Source organism: Entelurus aequoreus, linkage group LG02 (assembly GCF_033978785.1).
Source record: "Entelurus aequoreus isolate RoL-2023_Sb linkage group LG02, RoL_Eaeq_v1.1, whole genome shotgun sequence".
NCBI lineage: Eukaryota > Metazoa > Chordata > Actinopteri > Syngnathiformes > Syngnathidae > Entelurus > Entelurus aequoreus.
In genome coordinates, this window is record NC_084732.1 from 20,921,578 (window position 1) to 20,949,511 (window position 27,934).

The 27,934-nt window shown below is 39.5% G+C and overlaps 1 protein-coding gene across 5 annotated transcripts in view; it reads right to left on the minus strand.

Moving 5' to 3' along the window:
* chd9 (chromodomain helicase DNA binding protein 9) overlaps nt 1-27,934 on the minus strand; it is a 198,463-nt gene that overhangs the window by 170,024 nt on the left and 505 nt on the right. The gene's annotated exons all lie outside the window — the stretch shown is intronic.

Consider the following 27,934-nt stretch of genomic DNA (forward strand, 5'->3'; position numbering starts at 1 on the left):
TATGATAAAACAATGGCAACTTAGTCACCAAAATTTGACTGTAAAAATAGTTATCGTTTTTCCATCAATAGGAAATGTTGTAAAATCCACTGTAAATTTTACAGTAAAATTCTTAAGACTGAGGTGCCAGTTTGTTTGTTTTTTCACAATTGCAAAATCAATTATATTTTTTTACAGGGTATGTAAAAAAATAAAATAATCAAATGCATCGCAATTGTGTAATAATATCATGAAGTGAATTTTCTACATTTATATACATACAGTACAGGCCAAAAATTTGGACACACTAGTTCTTTATTTTCATGACTATTACATTGTAGAATGTCACTGAAGGCATCAAAACTATGAATGAACACATGTGGAGTTATGTACTTAACAAAAAAAGGTGAAATAACTGAAAACATGTTTTATATTCTAGTTTCTTCAAAATAGCCACCCTTTGCTCTGATTACCGCTTTGCACACTCTTGGCATTCTCTAAATGAGCTTCAAGAGGTAGTCACCTGAAATGGTTTTCACTTCACAGGTGTCATAGTTTTGATGCCTTCAGTGACAATCTACAATGTAAATCAGACCTGGGCATTCTGCGGCCCGCGGGCCGCATCCGGCCCTTTGTGCGTCCCTGTCCGGCCCGCGTGAGGCCAATTATAAATTACAAAATACATTTAAAAAAGTATCTATGTCGAGTGTGCAATACAACGGTGCTGCTTTTGTTTTGAAAATCGTTATTTGTTTTACTTCCGTGTGGACGTATGCGTGTGCGTGATTGTGAGTGAATGTGAACAGCTGCAATTACAAAATAAAGTTGAAAAAACATCTATGTCGTGCGCGCAATACAACTGTGCTGCTTTTATTTTGAAAAGTATTATTTATGGGCGTGTGTCCGTGTGTAACCTGCGAGTGAAGGTGCACATGCAGCGACAAGTGATGCACGGTTTACACCCGAGACGCTAAAAAGAGAAAAGTTGATGAGGAATGCCGTGTTTCCAACAAGACATGAACTGCAAAGCAACGTCCCCTCACCTAAGGTGCGTGCCTGCGCAATTGCGCACTGCTCAAGCGTCCGCTGCGCGCAGCAAGTATATATGCCGCGCACCAAATCAAATCCCATCTGAATTCTAAACAAAATAAACATATTTATTATATGGAATTTTGCAATGCAACTTTGAGTGACAGTGACAACAAGCGGCCCTAACGGTGTTCGTCAACACCGTTCAATTGAACACCGTTCAATTATTGTAACGTCTATCGAGATGCTTCGAGGACAGGAATTATATCGATCACTTTATTGAGCAAAACTGTTTATATTCGGACATAACCACACCAAAAACATGAGTAAAACAATTCTATCTCGAAAAACTAGTCATTTTCTGCCGTACAAACCAGGCCAAAACCAACTTGTCATCTGTCACCAACACGCATAGCACTAAACCACTGGTGCGTTTATGGCCACACAAAAAGTCGGACAACTCAAACACCACACAAAGTTACACTATGACTCCTCAGTCATACGTGTGCTTATTTTACTGTCATTTATTATTAATGTAAATGTATTTATATTAGTCATGGAATGCTGTTACACACACTATGTTGAAGTATTACTATTATTATTAATTATTATTATTATTATTATTTATCTTACGGTATATATCAAAAATAATATTGAGCAAAATTTTATTGAAATATTGTCGATGTGGCCCTCCAGCAGTGCTCGGGTAGCTCATGCGGCCCCCGGTAAAAATTAATTGCCCACCCCTGATGTAAATAGTCATGAAAATGAAGAAAACTTTTGGCCTGCCCTGTATATTACCTACTGTTACAAGCAATACAGTAACAGTAAAATAACTGATATGGTCCTCAATGAAAACAAGTTTGACAACCCAGAGTTACGCACATTAAACGATTAATTGAAGCAATAGAATGTAAGAAAAGTTTTTTTCTAAGCGATTGTACCGATTAATCGCTGCAGCCTTTCACAGGTTATCAATTTACTTGCGATATTGGGGTTTCAGAGGTGAGGAGTGGAGTGCCAGTGAACATGACGCCATCATGTAAACCAGACCTGGGCAAATTAAGGCCCGGGGGACACATGCGGCCCGTTAAAGTTTTCAATCTGGCCCGCCGGACATTCCCAAATATTTTTTTTAGATCTTTAAGATGGAAAATGTAGCTGCCATTATGATGTGCAGTGATGTTTTCAAATGACCGTAAGTCTTGAACTATACAAAGTAATTCAATGGTTGGAATCTGCGCTTTTGCATGATATACTAGTTACTATGGTAATCTAATTAGTTACTATAGTAATCTAATTAGTTACTATGGTAATCTAATTAGTTACTATGATAATCTAAGTCACAGCAGCTCAGACGAGACACCAAGCAGTGTGGATGGGGAGCGTTTCCAAAGCAGCCAGCCTGAAATGCGGGTGTCAGGGACAGACGCGGTAGGAGATCTTTACAACAAATTTCTAAAGCTTAGTGATATATCAGATGTATCAGATTGTAGGTGGGTTTTTTTACTCTTCACGTTCAAAATTTGCTGTGTTTGGTAAATTTTTGACATCACATGGACAAAGATAAGACCTTCTGGAGGAAAGTTATGTGGTCAGATGAAACAAAGATTGAGCTGTTTGGCCACAATACCCATCAATATGTTTGGAGGAGAAAAGGTGAGGCCTTTAATCCCAGGAACACCATTCCTACTGTCAAGCATGGTGGTGGTAGTATTATGCTCTGGGCCTGTTTTGCTGCCGATGGAACTGGTGTTTTACAGAGAGTAACTGGGACAATGAAAAAGGAGGATTACCTTCAAATTCTTCTGGACAACCTAAAATCATCAGAGGTTGGGTCTTGGGCGCAGTTGGGTGTTCCAACAAGACAATGACCCTAAACACACGTCAAAAGTGTAAAAGGAATGGCAAAATCAGGCTAGAATTAAGGTTTTAGAATGGCCTTCCCAAAGTCCTGACTTAAACGTGTGGACAATGCTGACGAAACAAGTCCATGTCAGAAAACCAACAAATTTAGCTGAAATGCAGCAATTTTGTCAAGAGGAGTGGTCAAAAAATCAACCAGAAGCTTGCCAGAAGCTTGTGGATGGCTACCAAAAGCGCCTTATGGCAGTGAAACTTGCCAAGGGACATGTAACCAAATATTAACATTGCTGTATGTATACTTTTGACCCAGCAGATTTGGTCACATTTTCAGTAGACCCATAATAAATTAATAAAAGAACCAAACTTCATGAATGTTTTTTTTGTGACCAACAAGTATGTGCTCCAATCACTCTATCACAAAAAAATAAGAGTTGTAGAAATTATTGGAAATTCAAGACAGCCATGACATTATGTTCTTTACAAGTTTATGTAAACTTTTAACCACGACTGTATATGGCCCCCAGACACATATTTTTCTCTAAATTTGGCCCCGCCCGAGTCAAAATAATTGCCCAGGCCTGATGTAAACGATTAATCAAGGCAACAACATATAAATAAAACGCTTTTTATAATCGATTTATTCAATTAATTGTAAACCTGCTCTGTATGGACCGGGCCTTGGGATAACCTGTACTGTGGAGATGGTCGCTACCTAAAAACAAAAACTCATAGGTTGTGAGTTCAAACCCCGGCTGAGTCATATGAGTTCAAACCCCGGCCGAGTCATACCAAAGCAGGGTTTCCCACACATTCATTTATTTGTGGCGGCCCGCCACGAAAGAATTACGTCCGCCACAAATAAAATAAATAAATAAATTACTTAATTTAAAAAATATATATATATTTTTTTTTGGTCCTCTCCAGCTTCTCAGGCAAATCATATAGTTGATGTAGATGCCCATATAGGCTGTTCAGATTTACTTTACAAAAGAGAAGTGTAGGATACTTCTCTTGTTGCCTTATTTGTATTTGACTTTATTAAATGTATTTATATTAGAAACACAACATGTGTATATAACAAAGGGTGCAAAGTCTGCAGGCAGTAGGAAACACATGGTTAAGTGTAGGGAGTAAAACTGATAGCAGTCTAAAGTTCAAGATTTTTGGAGCTCTTTGTTCAGTGGATCACATGTTTGATGAAGCTCTGTGTCTATCTACCACTACTACTGTTTTCTGTTTATTTGTTACTGACTGTGGCAGGACACCTCTGCCTCTGTTTCACTTTATGTTGCTGGTAAATAATATGGTTGTAGTAGTAGGCTAAAGTTAAATTATTTAGTATGCACTAATTAAAGGGGCAGAGCTTTGAGACATTTTCGCTTTTATATTTTATAAGATATATTTTTTGTAAGAACCACAATTAATAAATATATTTCAGTGAATAACTTATTGTTCAAATCTGTATATAAATATGTACATAAAGTGTTGTAATTATATTGTAAAATGGATGGATGGATGGATGGATGGACGTTTAAAACAAAACTGTTATTATTAATTAGTAAGTATACATTTTTTGAGGCTTTTTAGAGAAAATCAAATAATGTAGTAAATTATGCAAATTACTCGATGATGTCATGGTGACCACGCCCATAGCCACGCCCCCACCGCCACAGGTATCTTGGCAGTTTATGGCAAACACTGCAAAGACTATACAAATGGGACCCATTAACTCCCTGCTTGGCACTCAGCATCAAGGGTTGGAATTGGGGGTTAAATCACCAAAAATGATTCTCGGGCGCAGCCACCGCCGCTGCTCACTACTCCCCTCACCTCCCAGGGGGTGATCAAGGGTGATGGGTCAAATGCAGAGAATAATTTCGCCACACCTAGTGTGTGTGTGTGACAATCATTGGTACTTTAACTTTAACACTGATCATTCTTACCAAAGATGACTAACTCCAAGTGACTTACCCCCCCACCCACCAACCTCAGTTTCTACCATCTGCTTCTGCGGCGAAAGCATGCGAGTAGAACTTCATAATGGCCCACCCTGCCGAGTTGAAACGGGGCGCTCCGAAGCCACATAATAGCTAGGTCAGAAACTCAACCCTGTCAATTATCTATCAGCAGGTCTTTCATGTGTGCTGCAAAGCAGCTGCTGCTGTGAGCCAACTGCCAGCCAGTGGCAGCAGGTGCCTTTTCCTGCAACAACACCACCCCCTCTTTCTTTCCAAGCCCACCTACTCTGGCCGAGCTCGACAACCGACAGAGCTGCCGGCCAGGACACGTCAGACAGCTGACAGAATTTCAACAGAGACCGAGACGCAGGAAAGACGAGGTTCTTTGAGGGCGTGGGCTCGGCGACCACAGACCACAGGAAAATGACAAGAGGCTGACGTCGCCGCGACAGTCATTGCCCTGCGCGGACAGACAGTGATCGCAATGATGTCGGTAGTTTGTTTGGGAAAACCCAAACAGACACATTTCCTTTTACTATTTGGAAATCCTCAAATTCTTGCATTTGTGAGAATTCTGAGCACCTGTTGCAATCCGGTTTGTTTGGGAAAACCCAAACAGAAACATTTCCTATTAATATTTGGAAACCCTCAAATCCTCGCATTTTTAATCCAACTTTTTTTATTGGCATTTTCAAATACAGAAAAAAGTGCAAGTCGAAACAGTACAATTTTAAAGTCAGAAAATTCAAATCCTCGCATTTTTGAGAATTCTGAGCACCTGTTGCAATCCGGGTGGGAGACTGTCAAGACAAAATGACCATATTGGAGAACAAAACGTTACCCTGATTTCGAAGTCAATGATACGACTTGAACGCGTAGTTCTTGTGCGTTCAAAGGATCACTTCTTTGAAGTTGCTTGTGATGACGTCATAAAGGAGAAAAAATTAATAAAAAATTCCTTCCTCATGGACATGACACCCACTCTGACCCATACTTGCCAACCCTCCCGATTTTCCTGGGAGACTCCCGAATTTCAGTGCCCCTCCCGAAAATCTCCCGGGGAAACCATTCTCCTAAATTTCTCCCGATTTCCGCCCGGACAACAATATTGGAGGCGTGCCTTAAAGGCACGGCCTTTAGCATCTTCTACAACCTGTCGTCACGTCCGCTTTTTCCTCCATACAAACAGCGTGCCGGCCCAGTCACATAATATATGCAGCTTTTACACACACACGAGTGATTGCAAGGCATACTTGATCAACAGCCATACAGGTTACACTGAGGGTGGCCGTATAAACAACTTTAACACTGTCACAAATATGCGCCACACTGTGAACGCACACCAAACAACAATGACAAACACATTTCAGGAGAACATCCGCACCATAACACAACATAAACACAACAGAACAAATACCCAGAACCCCTTGCAGCACTAAATCTTCCGGGACGCTACAATATACACTACCGTTCAAAAGTTTGGGGTCACATTGAAATGTCCTTATTTTTGAAGGAAAAGCACTGTACTTTTCAATGAAGATAACTTTAAACTAGTCTTAACTTTAAAGAAATACACTCTATACATTGCTAATGTGGTAAATGACTATTCTAGCTGCAAATGTCTGGTTTTTGGTGCAATATCTACATAGGTGTATAGAGGCCCATTTCCAGAAACTATCACTCTAGTGTTCTAATGGTACAATGTGTTTGCTCATTGGCTCAGAAGGCTAATTGATGATTAGAAAACCCTTGTGCAATCATGTTCACACATCTGTAAACAGTTTAGCTCGTTACAGAAGCTACAAAACTGACCTTCTTTTGAGCAGATTGAGTTTCTGGAGCATCACATTTGTGGGGTCAATTAAACGCTCAAAATGGCCAGAAAAAGAGAACTTTCATCTGAAACTCGACAGTCTATTCTTGTTCTTAGAAATGAAGGCTATTCCACAAAATTGTTTGGGTGACCCCAAACTTTTGAACGGTAGTGTACACCCCCCGCTACCACCAAACCCCGTCCCAAGCATCCCCCCCTACCCCATCTCCCGAATTCGGGGGTCTCAAGGTTGGCAAGTATGCTCTGACCCGCCCCCCAGCGGGATAAGCTAACCCCGTGTTTACGTCCGCCATTTAACAGAAGACAGCTTTGTTATTAAAAAAAAAAGTCAGCCACAAATGTGGGAGCTGTAAGTTTGAAAAATTTGTTTTTAACCTGTTGCTGGTGAAATGCTAGCATTGTAGCTTACCGTATTTCTCGGACCATAGGGCACACTGCCGATGAATGGTCTTTTTTTTTCATATATAAGGCGCACCGGATTATAGGGCACATTAAAAGGAGGGTTTTTTTTTTCCTAAATTGAAAACACTTTGTTGTGGTCTACAATTTTGGTCCTAATTTATTTGTGACAGCCCAAAATCGTAATTAGAATGTGATTACCGCATTTTCTGGACCATAGGGCGCACCGGATTATAAGGCGCACTGCCGATGAGCGGGGGTCTATTCAGGTCTTTTTTCTATACAAAAGGCGCACCGGATTATAAGGGGCATTAAAAGGGGTCATATTATGATTTTTTTTTACATTGAAAAAAATTCCTTGTGGTCTACATCAGTGTCCCCAACCACCGGGCCACGGCCTGGTACCGATCCGTGGATCGATTGGTACCGGGCCGCACAAGAAATTAAAATATATATATTTTTTATTAAATCAACATAAAAAACACAAGATACACTTACAATTAGTGCACCAACCCAAAAAACCTCCCTCCCCCATTTACACTCATTCGCACAAAAGGGTTGTTTCTTTCTGTTATTAATATTATAGAAATATAGAAGGGAGCTGGAGATCTTAGTGGACAACAAACCCCTGGAGTTCCAGCAGGCCCCAAAGTACCTGGGCGTACGCTTGGACAGGACACTGTCCTACAAACAACATTTGGATGAAGTGAGGGCTAAAGTAACAGCAAGGGTCTCACTCATCCGGCGCCTAGCTGGTACAACCTGGGGGGCCTCGGCCAAGGTACTACGTATCTCCACACAAGCCCTCGTATTCTCTGCAGCGGAGTACTGTGCCCCAACCTGGTGTAGAAGCCCACATGCCAAGAAGGTCGATACGGCCATCAACAATGCCCTCCGGATCATAAGTGGCTGCCTGAAACCCACCCCCGTGTTCTACCTGCCAGTCCTAGCAGGGCTAGCGCCAGCCGGCCTACGGCGAGAGGCCGCTACCCTCGCCCTGGCAAGGAAAGCCCAGGAACACAGCTGGCACCTCCTCCATGAAACCACCACCATGGCAACACCTCCAAGCAGACTCAAGTCCCGCCACCCATACAATCAGGCCGCACAAGAGATGCTTATTTCCATCCCGGAGGATCTGACAACCAAAGCCTGGCTGGCAGCGGAATGGAAGCAGGAGTGGGAGTCAGCAGGACAGACACGCCTACACCATTACATCCAGGATCCTGGAGGTGGCGTGGAGGGAGAAGATCTACCTCGCCGGCAATGGACCCTCCTGAACCGCCTTCGCACAGGGGTTGGTTGCTTCAAAGCGTCCATGAAGAAGTGGGGCCTAACAGACAGTGCAGCGTGTGAGTGCGGGGAGCCTGAGCAGACTGCCGACCACATCATCACCACCTGTCCCCGGCATAGACCACCTTCAGAAGAGGGCCTCTTCCAAGTGGTACCTGAGACGAGGGAGTGGCTACACGACACGAAGATGGACATATGAAGACGATACACGAAAGAAGAAGATTAATATTTCTGGTTCCTACATTATATATCAATATAGATCAATACAGTCTGCAGGGATACAGTCCGTAAGCACACGATTGTATTTTTTTATGACAAAAAAAAAATTAAAAAATTCCCATACCCCCCCAACTGCCTGGCCGCCCCCCCGGTCCGTGGGACAAATTTTCAAGCGTTGACTGGTCCGCAGTTACAAAAAGGTTGGGGACCACTGGTCTACATAACATGTAATGGTGGTTCTTTGGTCAAAATGTTGCATAGATGATGTTTTACAGATCATCTTCAAGTCGCTTTCTGACAGTCGCTTCAGGATGCGCCGTTTTGTGGGCGGTCTTATTTACGTGGCTCACCTTCGGCATCGTCTTCTCCCTGTCATCTTTGTTGTAGCGGTGTAGCGTGCAAGGACGGGAGTGGAAGAAGTGTCAGAAGATGGAGCTAACTGTTTTAATGACATTCACACTTTACTTAAATCAACAACGGAGCAGCATCTCCTCATCCGTGGCTCACTAGTGCATCAACGGCGGAAATGTGTCCCGTGAAAAACCGTCCGACCGAAACTCTCTAACAACTAAAGTTCCGTGGGTGAATAATGTAAACCCACTACACTGGTAGTTTTTAGCGCTTCCATAGCGAGATATAAGTTACAACTTTACGCTACTTTATAGTAGAAATGGCAACAGCAGAGGATGAACAAGAATATAGTGAAAAATAAGAAGCTTATCGACTACGGCATCGGCACGGACTACAGTGGCGGACGTGCGAACATTTTCAGGACTTATGCAGATCTCAAATACACATCAGCAGGTACCAGAAGATAAGAAAAGTTGGTTTTGCATAATATTGTGAAGAAAAACGCCAGATAATATGTCTGCTAATGGGTACCATTTTGCGGTCCTTATACACACACCATAGTCATACTTCTATCTCTGACTATGGTAGCCGTAATGGGCCGACAATCCATCAAGCGGTGCGGCTTCAAAGTCATACTAAAACATTTTGACAGATTTTTGAGTGCCGTGTGTAATGTTCTTTATTTTCAATGGAACATTTAAAGTTTTGGTGTTGTTTGCTGGCGTCATATTGCAGTTTACACATATCTCTTATGTGTGACTACCATCTACTGGTCACACTTATTACACATGTACCAAACAAAATTGTTTCTAGGTCGGTAAGCACAACCAGAATTATTCCGTACATTAGGCGCACTGGGTTATAAAGCGCACTGTCGATTTTTGAGAAAATAAAAGGATTTTAAGTGCGCCTTATAGTCTGAAAAATACGGTGATTGTGCAGCCCTAATATTAGAGTGCAAGATCAATCTATCAATCAATCAATCATTGTTTATTTATATAGCCCTAAATCACAAGTGTCTCAAAGGGCTGCACAAGCCACAACGACATCCTCGGTACAGAGCCCACATAAGGGCAAGGAAAACTCACCCCAGTGGGACGTCGATGGGAATGACTATGAGAAACCTTGGAGAGGACCGCATATGTGGGTAACCCCCCACCCCCCTCTAGGGGAGACCGAAAGCAATGGATGTCGAGTATCACAGTGTGTATACAAAAAAGGGGTATAAATTGCACAATAGTGAAGTGAAGTGAATTATATTTATATAGCGCTTTTTCTCTAGTGACTCAAAGCGCTTTACATTGTGAAACCCAATATCTAAGTTACATTTAAACCAGTGTGGGTGCTCTTTCAAACCACACACGCTCATTAGTACCGACACAGTCTAAATACCAGAGCCAAAACTAAATTTTGGTCATTAAAATAGTGTTTGACCTCTGGGACTGATTTAAATGTGTTGTAAAATATTATTCTAATGTTTCTATTCCACTCCAGTACTGTATGTGGTGCTAATGCGCTTTACAGCATGGACCACAGGTCTCACAATAATGAAAAATTACCAAAAAATGACCACAAAAACTTAATGCTTTCTGTCTGAGTAAATGATTTTGAAGGGAAATCATTAGTTTTTGAGTTATACTGTCAGACAATTAGGAAGTCATTAAGAAGGGAAGCGGGCCAAAAACAAGGTGACCTGCTGACTTACTTGAATCAACAACCAACCTTTTTACAGGCCCGACATCTTCCTTCTCACCCTAAGGCTCTAACCTTCACACGGTGTCGGCTTCCAGCTGTTTCCTGCACAATCGTGACGACACATGCCCAATAATATCAACGCACAGCTTCACCCTCCCTGCCCTTCCATGACTCACTTGTTGGAGAAAACTGCTGTTTTTTAAACATCTACTGCAAAAACACTGGTTAAAAATCTCCTATATGCAGGGAGCACTCTGCTGTTTTTTTAAGAACCTACTTTAAAAATCTTCAAAATTACAGGAATATTTATGTTTTTAAGAACCTACTACAAAAAACACTATTCAAAGATCCTTCATATAAAATGAAGGCTCTGCTGTTTTTTAAGCACCTTCAGTGAAAACTGCTGTTTTTGAGGACCTACAGTAAAAAAATAAAAAAATAGTCAAAGAGCATATACTGTACAGTATATGACAGGAAAACTGCTGTTTTTATGAACATACAGCAGACACACTAGTCAAAGAGCATCTATATGACAGGAAAACTGCTGATTTTGGGGACCTACTGCGAAAAAAACAAAAAGGGTAATTCATATAAACATGAGGGATCTGCTATTTTTTAGAACATACAGCGAAAAACAGCAGTTAAAAATCCTTTAAATGACACTGCTGTTTTTTAAGGATGCAATGTGAAACACGAGTCAAAAATCCTTTATATGACAGGAACACTGCGGTTTTTAAGGACCTAATACAGGAACACTAGTCAAAGAACATCTATATGACAGAAAAACTGCTGTTTTTAAAGCCCTCCAGCAAAAACACTAGTAAAAGATCATCTATAAAACAGGAAACTGCTATTTTTGAGGACCTACAGTCAAGGAGCATCTATATGACAGGAAAACTGCTGTTTTTAAGGACATACAGCGAAAAACGGCAGTCTAAAATCCTTTAAATGACAAGAACACTGCCGTTTTTAAAGACCTACTGCAAAAACACTAGTCAAAGATCATCTATATGACAGGAAATTTGCTGATTTTGAGGATCTACTGCGAAAAAACACTAAAGGTCATTCATATAAACGCGAGGGCTCTGCTATTTTTAAGAAAAACAGCAGTAAAAAATCCTTTAAATGACACTGCTGTTTTTAAGGATGAACTGTGAAACACGGGTCAAAAATCCTTTGTATGACAGGAACACTGTGGTTTTTAAGGACCTAATGCAGAAACACTAGTCATAGAGCATCCTGTATGACAGAAAAACTGCTGTTATTGAGGACCTACAGCAAAAAAAACACTAGTCAAAGAGCATCTATATGCCAGGAAAACTAATGTTTTTAAAGGACCTGTATTAAAAAATCCTTAAAATGACAAGTTATGACAAAGATAATCCATAAAAAAGGAAACTGCTGTATTTGGAGGACCTACTGCAAAAACACTAGTCAAAGATCATCTATAAAACAGGAAACTTCAATTTTTGAGCACCTACAGTCAAGGAGCATCTATATGACAGGAAAACTGCTGTTTTTATGGGCCTACAGTGAAAAACGGCAGTCCAAAATCCTTCAAATGACAAGATATGACAAAGACAATCTATAAAACAGGAAACTGCTGTTTTTAGAGGACGTACTGAAATAACATTAGTCAAAGAGTATCTATCTATATGACAGGAAAACTGCTGATTTTGAGGACCTACTGCGAAGAAACAAAAAAGATAATTCATATAAACGCCAGGGCTCTGCTATTTTTAAGAACCTACAGCGAAAAACAGCAGTCAAAAATCCTTTAAATGAAACTGCTGTTTTTAAGGATGCACTGTGAAATAGAGCTGAAACGATTCCTCGAGTAACTCGAGTTAATTCGATTACAAACTATATTCGAAGAACTTCCGCTGCCTCGAGACGTCGTTAAGTTTTTGTTTTGGTTGTTTTTACGGCATTTTGCCTCGTTTAGTAGTCAAAGCTCAGGTTTCGTACGGACTGTTTAGGTATGTCCCAGCGTGTTTACGTGACAGATCATACGGCCCCTGCTCTGCACAACACCGCTCCTTTAAATACGCTCAAGTTTAGAAAGTGAAGTGAATTACATTTATATAGCGCTTTTTCTCAAGTGACTCAAAGCGCTTTACATTGTGAAACCCAATATCTAAGTTACATTTAAACCAAAGTAAAAGTAAAAAAAGTTAAAGTACCAATGATTTTCACACACACACTAGGTGTGGTGAAATGTGTCCTCTGCATTTGACCCATCACCCTTGTTCACCCCCTGGGAGGTGAGGGGAGCAGTAGGCAGCAGCGGTCCTGCGCCCGGGAATCAATTTTGGTGATTTAACCCCCAATTCCAACCATTGATGCTGAGTGCCAAGCAGGGAGGTAATGGGTCCCATTTTGTTTGTTATAGTCTTTGGTATGACTCGGTTTAAACTCACAACCTACCGATCTCAGGGGGGACACTCTAACCACTAGGCCACTGAGTAGGTAACCACGCGGAAGTTGTCATGCAAAAGTTATTCGGGTTATTCAAGTCATGCAACCACATGCTACTTGGATTGCTTGCACTTGCACCCACTATAGTCTCTATAGCATAGGCGCCGATCTACATTTCTGCCAGTGGGTGCTCTGACGGGCGGTAAGTCTGACGCTACTTTTCTGAGCATGCGCAGTTTTTGCTTGGTGGTGACTCACCACTGGTTGCACATTTCAAATGCAGTATTAAAGGCCTACTGAAACCCACTACTACCGACCACGCAGTCTGATAGTTTATATATCAATGATGAAATCTTAACATTGCAACACATGCCAATACGGTCAGGTTAGATTAGTAAAGTGCAATTTTAAATTTCCCGCAAAATATTCTGCTGAAAACGTCTCGGTATGACGATGTTTGCGCGTGACGTCACAGATAGTGCGAAAGTATTGGGACACCATTGTGGCCAGCTATTAAGTCGTCTGTTTTCATCGCAAAATACCACAGTATTCTGGACATCTGTGTTGGTGAATCTTTTGCAATTTGTTTAATGAACAATGAAGACAGCAAAGAAGAAAGCTGTAGGTGGGATCGGTGTATTAGCGGCTGGCTACAGCAACACAACCAGGAGGACTTTGAGTTGGATAGCAGACGCGCTACCGTGAGTACAGCTTTGGCTTCCAAACATTTGATCGCTTGCCCGTACGTGCGTGCCGCTATGTGCATGTCACGTACGTAACTTTGGGGAAATATATGTGCTGTATGAACTTTACAGAGGTGAACGGTACTTTGGGCTGTGGGATTGAGTGTGTTGTGCGGGTGTTTGATTTGTATTGGCGGGTTATATGGACGGGAGGGGGGAGGTGTTTGTTATGTGGCATATTAAATAAAAGCCTGGTTGTGTTGTGGCTAATAGAGTATATATATGTCTTGTGTTTATTTACTGTTTTAGTCATTCCCAGCTGAATATCAGGTCCCACTCGCCTCTCACAGCATCTTCTCTATCTGAATCGTTTCCACTGCCCTCTAATCCTTCACTCTCACTTTCCTCATCCACGAATCTTTCATCCTCACTGAAATTAATGGGCTAAACTTCGCTTTCTCGGTCCGAATCGCTCTCGCTGCTGGTGGGAATGATTGTAAACAATGTGCAGATGTGAGGCGCTCCACAACCTGTGTCACGCTACTTCCGGTACAGGCAAGGCTTTTTTACCAGCGACCAAAAGTTGCGAACTTTATCGTCGATGTTCTCTACTAAATCCTTTCAGCAAAAATATGGCAATATCGCGAAATGATCAAGTATGACACATAGAATGGACCTGCTATCCTCGTTTAAATAGGAAAATTTCATTTCAGTAGGCCTTTAAAGGCACTACCTAATCCACTTTTTATGTTTGATATAAGGAAAATTGTTTGTGGAGGGGGGCGTGGCCTGCGGGCCTACAGCGAAGCGGGGTGTGCCAGGACCGGCTTCGAAATCAGCGACAGGTGCGTAGATGGCCCACCTGTGCCTGGTTATCTAATCACCTGTCGCTCTGTTAAAAAGCAGCAGCCGAGTGGGAGTTGGAGCTGAAGGAGGGTCGGAGTGAAAACAAGAGAAAAAGACAATTGCTGAAAAGCCACAAAAAGACTGTATTTGGAAAAATAAAACGTCATTGTGAATCTAAATTGGACTCTCATGTCAATGCTTGGTGGTCCGAAGAACCCACTGGAGGGCAACTTCCACACTGTTCTTATTGTTTTATTTTTAGAACCCACTGGAGGGCAACTTCCACACTGTTCTTATTGTTTTATTTTTGATACTAAGAATATAGTTTTATTTTAACTTTCTCAGGGAATATTCATTTTGAACTAATTTTATATATGTGTTTTCATCTCAAGCATAGTATGATAGCAAAATGAACATTGATTACCATTTTGCATGCAAAGAATGCAATGAACTGTATTGCATTCTTAAAATGTAAAACTGTTGTCGTCATTAAGTGGTTTGTCTTTTTATATTGTTTATGTATTGTTGGCAGGTTGAAAACAGCTCAGCGGATTTGCGTGGAGAAACCACCATTTAAATGGCACCGTATAATAATCATCAAAAACGCACTAAAGACAAGAGCTTCGTTTATGCGGTCACACCACACAGCACATAGGGCTGTGAGCGCACCTGTTTTTCTTAGCACACACAAATTGGCACAATCAACCACGGAGGCATTTCAGCTGTGCGTGTCAGCCTTCAATAATGAATTAGGACAAACGCAAGGCCACCTGCTCAGTGGCCTTGTGGTTAGAGTGTCCGCCCTGAGATCGGTAGGTCGTGAGTTCAAACCCCGGCCGAGTCATACCAAAGACTATAAAAATGGGACCCGTTACCTCCCTGCTTGGCACTCAGCATCAAAGGTTGGAATTGGGGGTTAAATCACCAAATGACTCCCGGGCGCGGCCACCGCTGCTGCTCACTGCTCCCCTGTGGGGATGGGTCAAATGCAGAGGATAATTTCACCGCTCCTAGTGTGTGTGTGACAATCATTGGCACTTTAACTTTAACATGTATAATTAAAACTTAATTAAGCAAAAATATTGCTCCGGCCCAGCTGCACCAAATGATAATATAAATCCATTTAATAAAGTCAAAATACAAATAAGGCAACAAGAGAAGTATCCCACACTTCTCTTTTGCAAAGTAAATTTGTACAGCTGATATGGGCATCTACATCAACTATATGATTTGCCTGAGAAGCTGGACAGGACACAAAAAAATAAAATAAAATAAAAAATAAATCAAATTTAGGAAAAATATGATTTATTTGATTAATCGATCGGGATATTCGATAAAATACTCGATTACTAAAAAATTTGATAGTTGCAGCTCTACTGTGAAACACGTGGCAAAAATCCTTTATATGACAGGAACACTGCGGTTTTTAAGGACCTACTGCAGAAACACTAGTCAAAGAGCATCTGTATTACAGAAAAAATGCTGTTTTTGAGGACCTACAGCAAAAAAAACACTAGTCAAAGAGCATCTATATGCCAAGAAAACTGCTGTTTTTAAGGACCAACAGCAAAAGACAGCAGTCAAAAATCCTTTAAATGACAAGAACACGGCAGTTTTTAAGGACCTACTGCAAAAACACTAGTCAAATATCTATAAAACTGCTATTTTTGAAGACCTACAGTCAAGGAGCATCTATGAAACAGAAAAGTGCTGTTTTTAAGGACCTACGGTGAAAAATGGCAGTGCAAAATTCTTAAAATGACATGATATGACAAAGATTGTCTATAAAACAGAAAAGTGCTGTTTTTGGAGGACCTACTGCAAAAACACTAGTCAAAGAGCATCTATATGACAGGAAAACTGCTGATTTTGAGGACCTACTGCGAAAATGTAATTCATATAAACGCGAGGGCTCTGCTGTTTTTAAGAACCTACTGCGAAAAACAGCAGTCAAAAATCCTTGAAAAATGACACTGCTGTTTTTAAGGATGCACTGTGAAACACGAGTCAGAGATCATCTATATGACAGAAACACTGTTGATTTTGAGGACCTACTGCGAAAGGGTAATTCATATTAACGTGAGGGCTCTGCTGTTTTTAAGAACCTACTGCGAAAAACAGCAGCCAAAAATCCTTTAAATGACACTGCTGTTTTTGAGGATACACTGTGAAACACGAGTCAAAGATCATCTATATGACAGAAACACTGCTGCCTTAAGGGCATACTTCAACAACGACAATGGAACATCCTCTATATTGCTCTTTTAAGGACACACTGCAAAACTAGCTAAAGATCGTCTATATGACAGGAGCATTTTATAACTCTATTAAAAAAGTTTGCAGCAATTTACCATAGAGTAGGAAGAGGTCGCCATGTTTGTTCTTGTCTCAATCAACAGCCAGCAGGCGTTATAACCTCTCAAGTCAAGTAGCATCCTTAGCAGCGATTGCTCCTTACTTCCAATTTCAATTTATTAAAATAAAAATTTAAAAAGCTTCAAAGTTCAAACGGTTATCTTCAAAAATGTTTAGAGGAGGAAGACCAGGGTGGAATGGATAGTTAAAAATCCTTTAAATGACAGCAACACTGCTGTTTTTAAGGACCTACTGCAGAAACACTAGTCACATAACAGGAAAATTGCTGTTTTTGAGGACCTACAGTAAAAAAAAAAAAAACTCAAGTCAAAGAGCATAGACAGTATATGACAGGAAAACTGCTGTTTTTAAGGACTTACAGCAAAAACACTAGTCAAAAATCATCTATAAAACTGCTATTTTTGAGGACCTACAGTCAAGGAGCATCTATATGACAGGAAAACTGCTGTTTTTAAGGACCTACAGCAAAAAACGGCAGTGCAAAATCCTTAAAATGACAAGATATGACAAAGATCATATATAAAACAGGAAACTGCTGTTTTTGGAGTACCTACTGCAAAAACACTAGTCAAAGAGCATCTATATGACAGGAAAAGTGCTGTTTTTAAGGACCTACAGCAAAAAACGGCAGTGCAAAATTCTTAAAATGACAAGATATGACAAAGATCATATATAAAAAAGGAAACTGCTGTTTTTGGAGTACCTACTGCAAAAACACTAGTCAAAGAGTATCTATATGACAGGAAAACTGCTGATTTTGAGGACCTACTGCGAAAGGCTAATTCATATAAAGGCGAGAGTTCTGCTGTTGATAAGAACCTACAGCGAAAAACAGCAGTCAAAAATCCTTTAAATGACACTGCTGTTTTTGAGGATGCACTGTGAAACACGAGTCAAAGATCATCTATACGACAGAAACACTGCAGATTTTGAGGACCTACTGCGAAAGGGTAATTCATATAAAGGCGAGGGCTCTGCTGTTTTTAAGAACCTACAGCTAAAAACAGCAGTCAAAAATTCTTTAAATGACACTGCTGTTTTTGAGGATGCACTGTGAAACACGAGTCAAAGATCATCTATATGACAGAAACACTGCTGTCTTAAGGGCATACTTCAACAACGACAATGGAACATCCTCTATATTGCTCTTTTAAGGACACACTGCAAAACTAGCTAAAGATCGTCTATATGACAGGAGCATTTTATACAACTATTAAAAAAGTTTGCAGCACTTTACCATAGAGGAGGAAGAGGTCGCCATGTTAGTTCTTGTCTCAATCAACAGCCAGCAGGCTAACCTCTCAAGTCAAGTAGCATCCTTAGCAGCGATGGCTACTTAATTCCGATTTCAATTTATTAGAATAAAAATTAAAAAAGCTTTAAAGTTCAAACGGTTAGCTTCAAAAATGTTTAGAGGAGGAAGACCAGGGTGGAATGGATAGTTAAAAATCCTTTAAATGACAGGAACACTGCTGTTTTTAAGGACCTACTGCAGAAACACTAGTCAGATGACAGGAAAACTGCTGTTTTTAAGGACTTACAGCAAAAACACTAGTCAAAAATCATCTATAAAACTGCTATTTTTGAGGAACTACAGTCAAGGAGCATCTATATGACAGGAAAACTGCTGTTTTTAAGGACCTACAGCAAAAAACGGCAGTGCAAAATCCTTAAAATGACAAGATATGACAAAGATCATATATAAAACAGGAAACTGCTGTTTTTGGAGTACCTACTGCAAAAACACTAGTCAAAGAGCATCTATATGACAGGAAAAGTGCTGTTTTTGAACCTAAAGTTAAAAAAAAAACTCAAGTCAAAGAGCATACACAGTATATGACAGAAAAACTGCTGTTTTTAAGGACCTACAGCAAAAGACGGCAGACAAAAACCCTTAAAATTACAAGATATGACAAAGATCATCTATAAAACAGAAAACTGCTGATTTTGAGGACCTACTGCGAAAAGGTAGTTCATATAAACGTGAGGGCTCTGCTGTTTTTAAGAACCTACTGCGAAAAACAGCAGTTACAAATCCTTTAAATGATAATGACACTGCAGTTTTTAAGGACCTAATGCAAAAACACTAGTCAAAGATAATCTATAAAACTGCTATTTTTGAGAACCTACAGTCAAGGAGCATGTATATGACAGGAAAACTGCTGTTTTTAAGAACCTACAGCGAAAAACGGCAGTCCAAAATCCTTAAAATGACAAGATATGACAAAGATCATCTATAAAACAGAAAAGTACTGTTTTTGGAGGACCTACTGCAAAAACACTAGTCAAAGAGCATCTATATGACAGGAAAACTGCTGTTTTTTTAGAACCTACTGCGAAAAACAGCAGTCAAAAATCCTTTAAATGACACTGCTGTTTTTGAGGATGCACTGTGAAACACGAGTCAAAGATCATCTATATGACAGAAACACTGCTGCCTTAAGGGCATACTTCAACAACGACAATGGAACATCCTCTATTATTTCTCTTGTAAGGACACACTGCAAAACTAGCTAAAGATCGTCTATATGACAGTAGCATTTTATACAACTATTAAAAAAGTTTGCAGCACTTTATCATAGAGTAGGAAGAGGTCGCCATGTTTGTTCTTGTCTCAATCAACAGCCAGCAGGCTAACCTCTCACGTCAAGTAGCATCCTTAGCAGCGATGGATCCTTACTTCCAATTTCAATTCATTAGAATAAAAATTAAAAAAGCTTCAAAGTTCAAACGGTTAGCTTCAAAAATGTTTAGAGCAGGAAGACCAGGATGGAATGGATGGTTAAAAATCCTTTAAATGACAGGAACACTGCTGTTTTTAAGGACCTACTGCAGAAACACTAGTCATATGACAGGAAAACTGCTGTTTTTAAGGACTTACAGCAAAAACACTAGTCAAAAATCATCTATAAAACTGCTATTTTTTAGGACCTACAGTCAAGGAGCATCTATATGACGGGAAAACTGCTGTTTTTAAGGACCTACAGCAAAAAACGGCAGTGCAAAATCCTTAAAATGACAAGATATGACAAAGATCATATATAAAACAGGAAACTGCTGTTTTTGGAGTACCTACTGCAAAAACACTAGTCAAAGAGCATCTATATGACAGGTAAAGTGCTGTTTTTGAACCTAAAGTTTAAAAAAAAACTAAAGTCAAAGAACATACACAGTATATGACAGAAAAACTGCTGTTTTTAAAGGACCTACAGCAAAAGACGGCAGACAAAAACCCTTAAAATGACAAGATATGACAAAGATCATCTATAAAACAGGAAACTGCTGATTTTGAGGACCTACTGCGAAAAGGTAATTCATATAAACGCGAGGGCTCTGCTGTTTTTAAGAACCTACTGCGAAAAACAGCAGTCACAAATCCTTTAAATGACAATAACACTGCAGTTTTTAAGGACCTACTGCAAAAACACTAGTCAAAGATAATCTATAAAACTGCTATTTTTGAGGACCTACAGTCAAGGAGCATGTATATGACAGGAAAACTGCTGTTTTTAAGAACCTACAGCAAAAAACGGCAGTCCAAAATCCTTAAAATGACAATATATGACAAAGATCATCTATAAAACAGAAAAGTACTGTTTTTTGAGGACCTACTGCAAAATCACTAGTCAAAGAGCATCTATATGACAGGAAAACTGCTGTTTTTGAGGACCTACAGTAAAAAAAAAAAAAAAAAAACTCAAGTCAAAGAGCATACACAGTATATGACAGAAAAACTGCTGTTTTTAAGAACCTACAGGAAAAACGGCAGTGCAAAATCCTTAAAATGACAAGATATGACAAAGATCATATATAAAAAAGGAAACTGCTGTTTTTGGAGTACCTACTGCAAAAACACTAGTCAAAGAGCATCCATATGACAGGAAAACTGCTGTTTTTGAGGATTTACAGCAAAAGACGGCAGTTAAAAATCCTTTAAATGACAAGAACACTGCAGTTTTTAAGGACCTACTGCAAAAATACTAGTCCAAGATAATCTATAAAACTGCTATTTTTGAGGACCTACAGTTAAGGAGCATGTATAAGACAGGAAAATTTATGTTTTTAAGGACCTACAGTGAAAAACGGCTGTCCAAAATCCTTAAAATGACAAGATATGACAAAGATCATTTATAAAACAGGAAACTGCTGTTTTTGGAGGACCTACTGCAAAAACACTAGTCAAAGAGCATCTATATGACAGGAAAACTGCTGATTTTGAGAACCAACTGCGGGACGGCAATTCATATAAACGTGAGGGCTCTGCTGTTTTTAAGAACCTGCTGCGAAAAACAGCAGTCAAAAATCCTTTAAATGACAAGAACACTGCAGTTTCTAAGGACCTACTGCAAAAACACTAGTCCAAGATAATCTATAAAACTGCTATTTTTGAGGACCTACAGTCAAGGAGCATGTATAAGACAGGAAAATTTATGTTTTTAAGGACCTACAGTGAAAAACAGCTGTCCAAAATCCTTAAAATGACAAGATATGACAAAGATCATTTATAAAACAGGAAACTGCTGTTTTTGGAGGACTTACTGCAAAAACACTAGTCAAAGAGCATCTATATGACAGGAAAACTGCTGATTTTGAGAACCTACTGCGGGACGGCAATTCATATAAACGTGAGGGCTCTGCTGTTTTTAAGAACCTGCTGCGAAAAACAGCAGTCAAAAATCATTTAAATGACAAGACCACTGCAGTTTTTAAGGACCTACTGCAAAAACACTAGTCAAAGATAATCTATAAAACTGCTATTTTTGAGGACCTACAGTCAAGGAACATGTATATGACACGAAAACTGCTGTTTTTAAGAACCTACAGCGAAAAACGGCAGTCCAAAATCCTTAAATTTACAAGATATGACAAGGATCATCTGTAAAACAGAAAAGTACTGTTTTTGGAGGACCTACTGCAAAAACAGTAGTCAAAGAGCATTTATATGACAGGAAAACTGCTGATTTTGAGGACCTACTGCGAAAGGGTAATTCATATTAAGGCGAGAGCTCTGCTGTTTATAAGAACCTACAGCGAAAAACAGCAGTCAAAAATCCTTTAAATAACACTGCTGTTTTTGAGGATGCACTGTGAAACACGAGTCAAAGATCATCTATATGACAGAAACACTGCGGATTTTGAGGACCTACTGCGAAAGGGTAATGCATATAAAGGCGAGGGCTCTGCTGTTTTTAAGAACCTACAGCGAAAAGCCGCCGTCAAAAATCCTTTAAATGACACTGCTGTTTTTGAGGATGAACTGTGAAACACGAGTCAAAGATCATCTATATGACAGAAACACTGCTGCCTTAAGGGCATACTTCAACAACGACAATGGAACATCCTCTATATTGCTGTTTTAAGGACACACTGCAAAACTAGCTAAAGATCGTCTATATGACAGGAGCATTTTATACAACTATTAAAAAAGTTTGCAGCACTTTACCATAGAGGAGGAAGAGGTCGCCATGTTTGTTCTTGTCTCAATCAACAGCCAGCAGGCTAACCTCTCACGTCAAGTAGCATCCTTAGCAGCGATGGCTACTTAATTCCAATTTCAATTCATTAGAATAAAAATTAAAAAGCTTCAAAGTTTAAACGGTTATCTTCAAAAATGTTTAGAGGAGGAAGCCCAGGGTGGAATGGATGGTAAAAAATCCATTAAATGACAGGAACACTGCTGTTTTTAAGGACATACTGCAGAAACACTAGTCATATGACAGGAAAACTGCTGTTTTTGAGGACCTACAGTAAAAAAAAAAAACTCAAGTCAAAGCGCATACACAGTATATGACAGGAAAACTGCTGTTTTTAAGCATTTACAGCAAAAGACGGCAGTCAAAAAATCCTTTAAATGACAAGAACACTGCTGTTTTTAAAGGACCTACTGCAAAAACACTAGTCAAAGATCATCTCTAAAACTGCTATTTTTGAGGACCTACAGTCAAGGAGCATCTATATGACAGGGAAACTGCTGATTTTGAGGACCTACTGCCAAAAGGTAATTCATATAAACGCGAGGGCTCTGCTATTTTTAAGAACCTCCAGCGAAAAACAGCAGTAAAAAATCCTTGAAAAATGACACCGCTGTTTTTAAGGATGCACTGTGAAACACAAGTCAAAAACCCTTTATATGACAGGAACACTGCGGTTTTTAAGGACCTACTACAAAAACACTCGTCAAAGAGCCTCTATATGACAGGAAAACTGCTGTTTTTAAGGACCTACAGCAAAAGACGGCAGTAAAGGTTCCTTTAAATGAAAAGAACACTGCAGTTTTTAAGGATATACTGCAAAAACACGAGGAAAAGATCATCTATAAAACAGGAAACTGCTATTTTTGAGGACCTACTGTCAAGGAGCATGTATATGACAGGAAAACTGCTGTTTTTAAGGACCTACAGTGAAAAAAGGCAGTCCAAAATCCTTAAAATGACAAGATATGACAAAGATCATCTATAAAACAGGAAACTGCTGTTTTTGGAGGACCTACTGCAAAAACATGAGACAAAGATCATCTACATGACAGGAAAACTGCTGATTTTGAGGACCTACTGTGAAAGGGTAATTCATATAAAGGTGAGGGCTCTGCTGTTTTTAAGAACCTACAGCGAAAAGCCGCAGTCAAAAATCCTTTAAATGACACTGCTGTTTTTGAGGATGAACTGTGAAACACGAGTCAAAGATCATCTACAGGTATATGACAGAAACACTGCTGTCTTAAGGGCATACTTCAACAACGACAATGGAACATCCTCTATATTGCTCTTTTAAGGACACACTGCAAAACTAGCTAAAGATCGTCTATATGACAGGAGCATTTTATACAACTATTAAAAAAGTTTGCAGCACTTTACCATAGAGGAGGAAGAGGTCGCCATGTTTGTTCTTGTCTCAATCAACAGCCAGCAGGCTAACCTCTCAAGTCAAGTAGCATCCTTAGCAGCGATGGCTCCTTAATTCCAATTTCAATTCATTAGAATAAAAATAAAAAAGCTTCAAAGTTCAAACGGTTATCTTCAAAAATGTTTAGAGGAGGAAGACCAGGGTGGAATGGATGGTAAAAAATCCATTAAATGACAGGAACACTGCTGTTTTTAAGGACATACTGCAGAAACACTAGTCATATGACAGGAAAACTGCTGTTTTTGAGGACCTACAGTAAAAAAAAAAAAAACTCAAGTCAAAGCGCATACACAGTATATGACAGGAAAACTGCTGTTTTTAAGGATTTACCGCAAAAGACGGCAGTCAAAAAATCCTTTAAATGACAAGAACACTGCTGTTTTTAAAGGACCTACTGCAAAAACACTAGTCAAAGATCATCTCTAAAACTGCTATTTTTGAGGACCTACAGTCAAGGAGCATCTATATGACAGGGAAACTGCTGATTTTGAGGACCTACTGCGAAAAGGTAATTCATATAAACGCGAGGGCTCTGCTATTTTTAAGAACCTACAGCGAAAAACAGCAGTAAAAAATCCTTGAAAAATGACACCGCTGTTTTTAAGGATGCACTGTGAAACAAGTCAAAAACCCTTTATATGACAGGAACACTGCGGTTTTTAAGGACCTACTACAAAAACACTCGTCAAAGAGCCTCTATATGACAGGAAAACTGCTGTTTTTAAGGACCTACAGCAAAAGACGGCAGTAAAGGTTCCTTTAAATGAAAAGAACACTGCAGTTTTTAAGGATATACTGCAAAAACACGAGGAAAAGATCATCTATAAAACAGGAAACTGCTATTTTTGAGGACCTACAGTCAAGGAGCATGTATATGACAGGAAAACTGCTGTTTTTAAGGACCTACAGTGAAAAAAGGCAGTCCAAAATCCTTAAAATGACAAGATATGACAAAGATCATCTATAAAACAGGAAACTGCTGTTTTTGGAGGACCTACTGCAAAAACATGAGACAAAGATCATCTACATGACAGGAAAACTGCTGATTTTGAGGACCTACTGTGAAAGGGTAATTCATATAAAGGTGAGGGCTCTGCTGTTTTTAAGAACCTACAGCGAAAAACAGCAGTCAAAAATCCTTTAAATGACACTGCTGTTTTTGAGGATGAACTGTGAAACACGAGTCAAAGATCATCTACAGGTATATGACAGAAACACTGCTGTCTTAAGGGCATACTTCAACAACGACAATGGAACATCCTCTATATTGCTCTTTTAAGGACACACTGCAAAACTAGCTAAAGATCGTCTATATGACAAGAGCATTTTATACAACTATTAAAAAAGTTTGCAGCACTTTACCATAGAGGAGGAAGAGGTCGCCATGTTTGTTCTTGTCTCAATCAACAGCCAGCAGGCTAACCTCTCAAGTCAAGTAGCATCCTTAGCAGCGATGGCTCCTTACTTCCAATTTCAATTCATTAGAATAAAAATTAAAAAGCTTCAAAGTTCAAACGGTTATCTTCAAAAATGTTTAGAGGAGGAAGACCAGGGTGGAATGGATGGCAAAAAATCCATTAAATGACAGGAACACTGCTGTTTTTAAGGACATACTGCAGAAACACTAGTCATATGACAGGAAAACTGCTGTTTTTGAGGACCTACAGTAAAAAAAAAAACTCAAGTCAAAGCGCATACACAGTATATGACAGGAAAACTGCTGTTTTTAAGGATTTACAGCAAAAGACGGCAGTCAAAAAATCCTTGAAATGACAAGAACACTGCTGTTTTTAAAGGACGTACTGCAAAAACACTTGTCAAAGATCATCTCTAAAACTGCTATTTTTGAGGACCTACAGTCAAGGAGCATCTATATGACAGGGAAACTGCTGATTTTGAGGACCTACTGCGAAAAGGTAATTCATATAAACGCGAGGGCTCTGCTATTTTTAAGAACCTACAGCGAAAAACAGCAGTAAAAAATCCTTGAAAAATGACACCGCTGTTTTTAAGGATGCACTGTGAAACACAAGTCAAAAACCCTTTATATGACAGGAACACTGCGTTTTTTAAGGACCTACTACAAAAACACTCGACAAAGAGCCTCTATATGACAGGAAAACTGCTGTTTTTAAGGACCTACAGTAAAAGACGGCAGTAAAGGTTCCTTTAAATGAAAAGAACACTGCAGTTTTTAAGGATATACTGCAAAAACACGAGGAAAAGATCATCTATAAAACAGGAAACTGCTATTTTTGAGGACCTACAGTCAAGGAGCATGTATATGACAGGAAAACTGCTGTTTTTAAGGACCTACAGTGAAAAAAGGCAGTCCAAAATCCTTAAAATGACAAGATATGACAAAGATCATCTACATAACAGGAAAACTGCTGATTTTGAGGACCTACTGTGAAAGGGTAATTCATATAAAGGTGAGGGCTCTGCTGTTTTTAAGAACCTACAGCGAAAAGCCGCAGTCAAAAATCCTCTAAATGACACTGCTGTTTTTGAGGATGAACTGTGAAACACGAGTCAAAGATCATCTACAGGTATATGACAGAAACACTGCTGTCTTAAGGGCATACTTCAACAACGACAATGGAACATCCTCTATATTGCTCTTTTAAGGACACACTGCAAAACTAGCTAAAGATCGTCTATATGACAGGAGCATTTTATACAACTATTAAAAAAGTTTGCAGCACTTTACCATAGAGGAGGAAGAGGTCGCCATGTTTGTTCTTGTCTCAATCAACAGCCAGCAGGCTAACCTCTCAAGTCAAGTAGCATCCTTAGCAGCGATGGCTCCTTAATTCGAATTTCAATTTATTAGAATAAAAAGAAAAAAGCTTCAAAGTTCAAACGGTTATCTTCAAAAATGTTTAGAGGAGGAAGACCAGGGTGGAATGGATGGTAAAAAATCCATTAAATGACAGGAACACTGCTGTTTTTAAGGACATACTGCAGAAACACTAGTCATATGACAGGAAAACTGCTGTTTTTGAGGACCTACAGTAAAAAAAAAAAACTCAAGTCAAAGCGCATACACAGTATATGACAGGAAAACTGCTGTTTTTAAGGACTTACAGCAAAAACACTAGTCAAAAATCATCTATAAAACTGCTATTTTTGAGGACCTACAGTCAAGGAGCATCTATATGACGGGAAAACTGCTGTTTTTAAGGACCTACAACAAAAAACGGCAGTGCAAAATCCTTAAAATGACAAGATATGACAAAGATCATATATAAAACAGGAAACTGCTGTTTTTGGAGTACCTACTGCAAAAACACTAGTCAAAGAGCATCTATATGACAGGTAAAGTGCTGTTTTTGAACCTAAAGTTTAAAAAAAAACTAAAGTCAAAGAGCATACACAGTATATGACAGAAAAACTGCTGTTTTTAAAGGACCTACAGCAAAAGACGGCAGACAAAAACCCTTAAAATGACAAGATATGACAAAGATCATCTATAAAACAGGAAACTGCTGTTTTTGGAGGACCTACTGCAAAAACATGAGACAAAGATCATCTACATGACAGGAAAACTGCTGATTTTGAGGACCTACTGTGAAAGGGTAATTCATATAAAGGTGAGGGCTCTGCTGTTTTTAAGAACCTACAGCGAAAAGCCGCAGTCCAAAATCCTTTAAATGACACTGCTGTTTTTGAGGATGAACTGTGAAACACGAGTCAAAGATCATCTACAGGTATATGACAGAAACACTGCTGTCTTAAGGGCATACTTCAACAACGACAATGGAACATCCTCTATATTGCTCTTTTAAGGACACACTGCAAAACTAGCTAAAGATCGTCTATATGACAGGAGCATTTTATACAACTATTAAAAAAGTTTGCAGCACTTTACCATAGAGGAGGAAGAGGTCGCCATGTTTGTTCTTGTCTCAATCAACAGCCAGCAGGCTAACCTCTCAAGTCAAGTAGCATCCTTAGCAGCGATGGCTCCTTAATTCGAATTTCAATTTATTAGAATAAAAAGAAAAAAGCTTCAAAGTTCAAACGGTTATCTTCAAAAAAAAAATGTTAAGAGGAGGAAGCCCAGGGTGGAGTGGATGGTTGAAGGC